A 9,481-nucleotide genomic window follows, 5' to 3' on the forward strand; every position below is an offset into this window, starting at 1 on the left:
TGGCTTTAAAAAGTAAAGGAACCAGATATTAGCTCAGGAAACAGAAATGTACAGGGAACCTGATAATGAAATATTCAAAAACAAGCTAGAAAAGGAAGTGAATCGCTGTCAGAGGAAAAGACTGTACTAGAATCATGTATGCATAAGATCTGGCATTTTGACAGCTACTAGAATTGAAACTTGGACTTCCCAAGTGAAAATTTAGATCAGGGGTGTCAAACATGTGGCCCAGGGGCCAAATCAGACCCCCGGAGAGCTCTTATCAGGTCCCCAAGCAACCAGCTATCATCTGCTTCCTTCTGCATCACACCTTGCTTTGCCAGGCTTGCTCAATCGCACAAGAACTGCAGAGCAAAACCTCTATTTTCTCCATTGGCTGAGGCTCCTCCCTTGGGGAGGAAGGGGGGGAATAGCTTGCTTTGCCAGGCTCTCTCAATCACACAGCAGAGCTACTGAGCCAAGCCTCTCTTTTTTCTATTGGTTGAGACTCCTCCCTCTCCTAGTCCCCTGGGGAAGGAAGGAAAGAGCCAGAGCTTCCTATGCCCAGTTCCCTGGATCACAAAGGAGAGATACAAAGAAAGCACCTTTAGGACAAACAAGTGCTAATGTTTTAAGCATATTTTATTTTAAGCTTTTAAAAAGTGTTTGTGTTTGTCTGTGTCCTTTATAAAGTTTCTATTTCCACTACCTGCATTACATTTTTGACACACATGGCCCGGCCCAAGAAGGTCTCATTTATGTCAGATCCGGCCCTCATAACAAATGAGTTCGACACCCTTGAATTGTTCATTAGTATATATTTGCTGATGGACATGATTGCTACTCTAGGCCCCTGTACAGATTTCCACATGTGGTCCTTAAGCAGCTAGGTGCCTGTTAAATAGTGAGTTTAGCCAGCTCTTAGTCAAACAAGAACACTTTATTAGCAAGAACAGTCAACAAGAAAACAGGCAACATGGCAAACTATATGCAGTTTGGAAGCATTTAACCATGCCCCAGTGACAGGCACCAGCCAATCCCATTCTGCTCTCCAGGATCCTTCATTTGCATTTCCTGGAGAACAGCCAATCAAAATGTAGGCATCAGGTTCCTGGAGAGCAATGAGCACCTGCTTCAATCTCAGACCAAACAAGCCTTAACAGTACTCAATACAAAACAGTGCCAATTGGGTGGCATATTAAAAATATTATCAGCCCAGAATAAAGAGTCGTTCAGTGAAGCAGTTACCTATATATCTCCCTAATTTCAGTTTCCAAGATCTAATCTAGAGACCCACAGTGTATCTTTACATTCCCCATGACTTCTCCTGCTAAAAGTATGTGCCAAAGGTTTATTCACATCTGCCTTTGGTCTGATTTGTTCGATAAAACTGTGTTCTGTTTTTGTTTATTAGCAAGCATTTTTAATTCAATATATTTATCATTTCCAAGAATTCCCCCCCTTTTCTTAACCTGAAAATTAAACGTTACCAAATTTTGTGACTATTCTGGTTCTCTTCAAAAGTTAGAGTTTCTTGTCCTGACCTGGATAGTCCAGATAGGCTTGCCAATGCCCAGGTCCCAGCAGGTGTTCTCCCACTTTCCCAGGCTCCTTCCCACCCTCACAGCCACCATGTGACTTTCCACCTCCAGAGGCTTCAGGCTCTGATTGAAAGGCTTCCTCTTGGGATGGTGTGTCTGTGTTACTTTGAAGAAGTTGGCCACAACTAGTGAGTAGAGATGCCAATCTCTTGCTTCAAAGTTGCCAGAAACGGGGGGGGGGGGGGGGGGAGGAAATGTCTGCTGGGCACTTCATTATTCCTTATGTGGAGATCGATTCTCATAGGGTATAATGGGGAATTGAACTGGAAGTATTGGGGGCTCTGGGGGGGGGCTGTTTTTTGATGTAGAGGCACCACATTTTCAGTATAGCATCTAGTGCCTTTCCCCAAAATACCCCCAAGTTTCAAAACGATTGGACCAGGGGGTTCAATTCTATGAGCCCCAAAAGAAGGTGCCTCTCTCTTTCATTATTTCCTCTGGAGGGAAGGCATTTAAAAGGTGTGCAGTCCCTTTAAATGTGATAGCCAGAACTCCCTTGGAGTTCAATTATGCTTGTCACACCCTTGTTCCTGGCTCCACCCCCAATGTCTCCTGGCTCCACCCCCAAAGTCCCCAGAGATTTCTTGAATTGGACTTGGCAACCCTAAGTCCAGGCAAGCCCAATCTCATCACATTTTAGAAGCTAAGCAGGATCAACCCTGGCAAGTACTTGGTAGGGAGACCTCTACTGGAATATCAAGGCTAGGAGGCAGAGGCAGGTGATACAAACCACCTCTCTGAAAAATGTCCAGCCCCAGTAAAGGTCACCAGAGGTCACCATGACTTCCAGGCATGCAAGCACACACACATACACAAATACTTTTAAAGTTGGAGTTTCTTGTATGATATCTTGACACTTGCATGAGCTTTCCCTCATCTTCTTTCCTCAATGAAAATAATAAAGTTTAATAGAAAAGTAGACATTAAAATTGACTCCTGTTTTTTTTTTCTTTAAATGACATGAGAATGGCATATAATGTAAAAAAAAACCCACTGTGTTGTAAAAATTTAAAACAGGTGGGATGGGGGGAAAGTAATATACCAGCTTTGAAAGCATACCTACTCAAGATTGGCAGAAAGGACTCTTTAACCAAGGAGGGGAAAGATTGTTGAGAACCAACGAGTTCTGAAACAGAGAAGGCAAATAAGGTTTTCATGGCTTGCAAATTTTGTGTAGATGAAGTTCGTTTGTTTGTTTTCTGGCTGGTTTGCTTGATATAGAACCTGGATACTTGTGTCAGATGAGATTTCTCCATAGAAAGGTCACATCTCTAACCAGGCCTGCCTATGGGTCCATGTTGTGTCACTGGGCACACATTGATCTGGATTGGCAGCTGCTCCAGCTTCATCATCAGCCGCTCTGCCAATGGCCAATGTTTTCCCTTTTGGACTGGATGTCTTTGTTTAGGGTGAGCAAGCAGGAACAGTCCAGGTTAGTCTAATATTGGCAGATCTCAGATGCTAAGCAGACTTGGATGGGATGGGAGACCACCAAGAAAGTCCAGGGTCACTATGCAGAGGCAGGGAAATGGCAAACCACTTCTGAATGTGTCTTATCTTGAAAACGCTATGGGGTTGCTGTAAACCAGTTGCAATGTGATGGCACTTTCTAACACTACCAAACTGGGGCTTGGATCCTCATGCAGTATCATGAATTGTGCTGCTATGGATAGACACATTTAGGGTGCCAACTCCCAATTAGGAAATTCTTGGAGCTATTTTGGGTGGTGCTTACAAAGTACACAGATTAACACCATAGAGTCCACCCTCCAAAGCAGCCATTTTCTCCAAGGGAACTGGTCTCTGTAGTCTCTGTTGCCCTGACCTGGATAGCCCAGGATAATCTGATCTTCACAGATCTCAGAAGCTAAGCAGGGTTGGCTCTGGCTAGTATTTGGATGCATTAGTGGTGCATAACACTAAAAGAGCTAGAACTTCTGGCTGCTAGACAATCTTAGGATCTCCTGGCTATATTGCACACGCTGCCATATGATAATTATTTAATTATTCTGTAGTCTCAAAATCAGTTGTTATTCCAGGAAATCTCTAGGTCCCATCTGGAGGCTGGCAATTCTACTCATGTTTTAAATATCCCTACATGTCATGGCTGTAGTCATATAGCCTCTCACCTCCACCTTGACTTTGTGTCATTTATACAAAGTCACTATTTATAGTCAAGCGTATTAGAAAAGAGTAGTCTAATTTTTTCCCTACATCTTCCAAATGTACCCTTTTCCTTATAAAAGTCGAACCATTCATTTTCTTTGTGACTCAGGGTTAAAAATGGTGTCTTTAATTGGGAAAAAAACCGTCATCGTTTTATTTTAGCACAAGCCTTGTGTAGTCACCGTGGGTGTTTATTTTTAGTTAAAACCATACACTTAAGTAATGGCTAAGTAAAAATTATAACTATATCTCCTTCAGTTAGCAGACCAGTGAACTCATCTCTTCCTGAAAGAATAAAACTAAAGCTCTGCAATTAAGACCAAGCCATTGTCCAAAAAACCCCCACCCCATATATTTTGTTTCCTGTATTGGTAGATTGTCCCCCCACCCCACACACACTATTTCTATTTAGAGAAAGGCCAGGATGGATACAATATATTATTACAAACTTATAAAAGTTCCCTTCTCCAGTGATTAAAAAAAGGAGGAACAGGAAGACTTTCGAAGTATTTCCAGAAAAAGATGCTTAATAATGGTGGAGTCATGTACTTTGCCAGGTCATGAAAGTGATCAACATCAGTGAAAAGAGAAATAGCATGCTGTTTTTGCTAGAGATAAACTGACTGGTATGAATTAAATGGCCATATTTTGATATTCACAAAGCCGACATTTGAAAAGTTGATATCAATGAAAGAGCCATAGCAAAAGCCAAACATAACATCTATTTAATGCCTTTTATTGAGATGAACCAAAATAATAGAAAACATTGTGCAAGCCTTCCCAGTTCTTCAGAACTCTTCCTCAGGTTGAATTTAAAATAACAAATAAAAAAGAGGTTTGGGGCTACACCTGGGACAGTGGAGTTTAAGGAAAGGAAGCAGCTTAGGAAGGATGTAATACTATTCTAGGTCCTCAGTTTCTTCTATGTCCATTCTGCATACACAGCTTACTTCTGATTTTCACTGAAGTTGAGGTGGTTGGGGTTTACTTCAAATGCTGTGCCTGCATTCTACATCTTTTTCTCTCTCTCCAATTTCTATTGAGAACTGCAGTGTATATATTCTACATACCTATGAGAAAACCTGGGTAGTATTGTGGGATTGGTTTCTCCTGGTTTCTCAGCCACCTTCTCTCCAGGCTAAACATCCCCACCTCCTTCAACCTTTCCTCATAGGACTTGGTCTCCAGACCCCTCACCGTCTTCGTCGCCCTCCTCTGGACCCGTTCCAGCTTGTCTATATTCTTCTTAAAATGTGGTGCCGAAAACTGAACACAATACTCCAGGTGAGGTCTTACCAGAGCAAAGTGATGCCATCACTTCATGTGATCTGGACACTATACTTCTGTTGATACAGCCCAAAATTGCATTTGCCTTTTTAGCCACCGCATCACATTGTTGACTCATGTTCAGCGTATGATTCACTAAGACCCCTAGATCCTTTTCACACATACTACTTCTAAGACAAGTCTCCCCCATCCTATAACCATGCATTGGATTTTTCCTAACTAAATGCAGAACTTTACATTTATCCCTATCAGAATTCATTTTATTGTTTTTAGCCCAGTTTTCCAGCCTGACAAGGTCATCCTGTATCCTGTTTCTGTCTTCTACTGTATTTGCAACCCCTCCCAATGTAGTATCATCGGCAAATTTAATAAGTATTCCCTTGGCTATAGATTTATGTATTTAACAATTTGTGTCCCACGTTCTCCAAATGTTGAACAAAACAGGTCCCAGGACAGGTCCTTGAGGCACTCCACTTGTCACTCCTCTCAGAGGATGAGGAACCATTCATAAGCACTCTTTGGGTGCGATCTGTCAACCAGTTACTAAGTTGCAGTCAGCATGTGGTGACCCTGTGAGGCTTTCAAGGCAAGAGATGGACAGAGGTGGTTTGCCATTGCCTGCCTCTGTTTAGCAACCCTGGACTTCCTTGGAGGTCTTCTTTCCAATATTAACCAGCACTGACCCTACTTAGCTTCCAATATCTGATGATAGTGGGCTAGCCTGGGCCATCCAGGTCAGGAAAGTAATCTTGTTTACAGCATCCCATATATTAAACAGAAGAAAAAGAAGATGATATTGGATTTATATCCCGCCCTCCACTCCAAAGAGTCTCAGAGCGGCTCACAATCTCCTTTACCTTCCTCCCCCACAACAGACACCCTGTGAGGTGGTTGGGGCTGAAGAGGGGTCTCACAACAGCTGCCCTTTGAAGGACAACCTCTGCCAGAGCTATGGCTGACCCAAGGCCATGCTAGCAGGTGCAAGCGGAGGAGTGGAGAATCAAACCCGGTTCTCCCAGATAAGAGTCCGCACACTTAACCACTACACCAAACTGGCTCAGCCCTTTATTGATCTCTTTCTCGATTACTCTGTTCTCTCTTGGAACCACTCTAGTTGCAGTCTTCATCAGCCTTTTCCAACAATTTTATGCTTCTCAGAGACTTCTAGATAGTTAATGCAAGTGTTTCCAGGCTTCATGCACTCTTGACTATTCTCTTCCTACCATTCAAACATCCCAAAATGGATGTCCTGTAAATGAGCAGCCAAAGACTTTAGGGCTCATGCCTTCCAACAAGTTTTCCACCCCTCTTCACCCCACTGGCAAGTTCTAATCTCTAATTAAAGTATCTGGGACTCTGTATGTTGCTATTTGAAATCAGCTTCCATCCTTTGTCATCTTTCCCAGATAACCAACAGCCATATCAAATTTCCCTAGCAGAACAACAATCATATTTGCAAACTAATTAGTATTTTGATACTGTAAACAAGAGAGCTAGTTTGGTGGAGTGGTTAAGTGTGCGGACTCTTTATCTGGGAGAATCGGGTTTGATTCCCCACTCCTCCACTTGCAGCTGCTGGAATGGCCTTGGGTTAGCCATAGCTCTCATAGGAGTTGTCCTTGAAAGGGCAGCTTCTGGGAGAGCTCTCTCAGCCCCACCTACCTCATAGGGTGTCTGTTGTGGGGGGAGAAGATATAGGAGACTGTAAGCCGCTCTGAGTCTCTGATCCAGAGAGAAGGGCGGGGTATAAATATCATCATCCTCATAACTACCAAAAAAGAGGGGGGGAAGAAGAAACACTGTTTCATTGACTTCACAGATGTCTCTGTGGAAACATTGCATAACTCCACTGACCTTGACACAAAGTTATAGGATGAGGAGAAGAATTCTTGGAAATAAATATGTTTGGCCCAGAAGAATATTAAAATGCCTCTTGTCATTCATTTATCGCAGCTTTTTAAAAAAGCAATAAAGGATAGGAAAAGCAAAGATTAAATTTAGACGGTGAAATAATAACAATCCTGAAAATATGTCTGGCTGGCTGGAACCTGGTGGTAAATTGAAAATAGAATCAATATAGTGACATTCATTTAGAGACAGCATGTTCCACATGGAGAGGATTTAGCTGAAGAGCATCTCAACCCCATGCAGGATATGTTCATGTCATACCAATCATTGCTGATGAGTGGGTGTTCTTTGGTCTCTAGGGCACAATATTCCATATGCCTTACTGACCAGGGAGAATTTCCTTTTTCTGATCTCATGTAAATCACAGGTCATATTTTTGCCTTTTGGCAAATTCCTAGAGCTTTGCTGTAATGCCATGCCCTTGTTTCTGGCCCCATAACAGGCAGTGATGTCATGGTATCACATGGTACAACATTCGCCATGCGCCCACCAGGTTCCTGGGGGTTGCCAGCAGACAGCTGGCAACCCTGGGTGTTATTGAAAACAGTGCTATTGAAAACATCCCTCCAATGTTCTCTATGGGAGATTTCTTCAAGTCCCCTTTAACTAGAGACATTGTCTATGCGAGTCAAGCGCGCTGGATTCCATCCAGCATATTTTATTGAACTGCCAACTGTATACTAATCTCCGAAAGGTTCTGTTAGGTAGTCTTTCCTTACTGTCCTACATTCAAGAAAATAGTGTTGATTGCCGTTTCCTACTAAATGACAACATAATCGATATCACAAAAGCTGTTGCCAAATTCTTGACTGAAATTGTCAAAAATTATTCTAAGTAGGTTTCATTGTGATCTTAATCTTATTTTAGCTTTTTATGTTTTGAACAGACATATCTGATTGTTGTTTGGTTGACAAGTCTCTGTATATCTCTTTTTGTTATGCCAATAAAGGTGTGATTGGATTGGATTGGATTGGATTGGAAAACATTGTTTGGTGAGTATCTAGACATGACATTCTTCAAGATTCATCTTCTTCCCCAGAGGTCTAGAAGTTATGAGTGGACATACATCTTTTTGAACCTGAAGGTATATGTAGAGGACAGGTTGCCAGTTCACATAGTGCTGATGCTTACTTGGAACTTTTTATCATGGATTGCTAGAAAATTTTGTTGCCTAAGTGCATCTTTAACCTAAAGAACAAAACCCTTCTTGGTTTATAAAGGCAAGCTGATGCAAAAGAAATGACTGACAGTCAGCAGGAGTGGAGTCTTCAGCAATGTGTAATGGGTGTTGGCTTAAGCAATGGGGGTGTAACACCAGTTTTCATGTATTTGAAAATGTTGTAGGAGAGGATACTCACAGTCACCTTTTAAGGGCAATTGTTTAAAGAAATAATTGTTGCATATGGAAGGACACAACCCCATTAAAAATGTATACCTGGACGCCATTAAATCAGTCTGTAGGGCCAGTTTACTATAGAACAGGGGTGGCTAACGGTAGTTCTCCAGATGTTTTTTGCCTACAACTCCCATCAGCCCCAGCCATTGGCCATGCTGGCTGGGGCTGATGGGAGTTGTAGGCAAAAAACATCTGGAGAGCCACCATTGGTCACTCCTGCTACAGAAGCCTCAGCACTTGAGCAGTGAGCCAGGAAGTCCAAATCTTCAAGTTAGTTATGGTTCAGAATCATGCCCCTAGGAAGATCCAGACTCCAGGACTGAACTGTTATTAATTAAACAGTTTGATGAGACCCTATGAATAAACACTACCAATTATGATCGACTAAATCTGTGCCAATATAAGAAAACTAAAAGGGTATATGTAGCCAGAGAAAATAGTATGGCAACAAAATTGGAAATCAATGAACAGAAAGTATGTGAACCTGTATTTAGGCCCTCTTATTACTCTTTAGTAGAGGAGCTGGTGGGCAGTGAAGTGAAGAAAATGAATGATTACACATCACAAAGACAATAATAAAACCCTACAAAATACTTCAAGCAGCTTAGAAATAAAAATGAATACTTGAAGCTGATGCTGAAGTGATCCTGACTGCAAATAACTTTTGCCTCCCTAACTTCTAGTGTTAGTCTGCTATAGCTCCTGGCCTGATTTACTTTCTACAGCTCCTGCCTGATTTGTAGACGAATGGCAGAAAAAAATGGGAGGGTTACATCAGAGTGACACTTTGATGCCACTTCCAGAGCTCTAGGAATTTTCTCTATGGTAAATACCATAGAGATCAGGGGAAGTCCCAAAACATCACTGTTGCCACTTCTGCCCACTGAACCAAAAGTTACATCATGGGATTTGTGACACAGCTTCTCCCCAGGCTCATCACCCCAAATTGATCCCATGGGTTGAGAGCCAAGGGCTGGCAACCTTATTAAAACCCTCCAGCCCTCCTTCATTAATACTACGCCTCAAGATAAGTGTGTATTACAAAGTACTTTCATAGTTATCAGCATGACTGGTCACTCAAGGTAGGCAGATGTTGATTCAACTAAGTCCATTTATCTCCTGAACCTTTTATACTTTTCACTTT

The sequence above is a fragment of the Heteronotia binoei genome, chromosome 8, assembly GCF_032191835.1.
Source record: "Heteronotia binoei isolate CCM8104 ecotype False Entrance Well chromosome 8, APGP_CSIRO_Hbin_v1, whole genome shotgun sequence".
Classification (NCBI taxonomy): domain Eukaryota; kingdom Metazoa; phylum Chordata; class Lepidosauria; order Squamata; family Gekkonidae; genus Heteronotia; species Heteronotia binoei.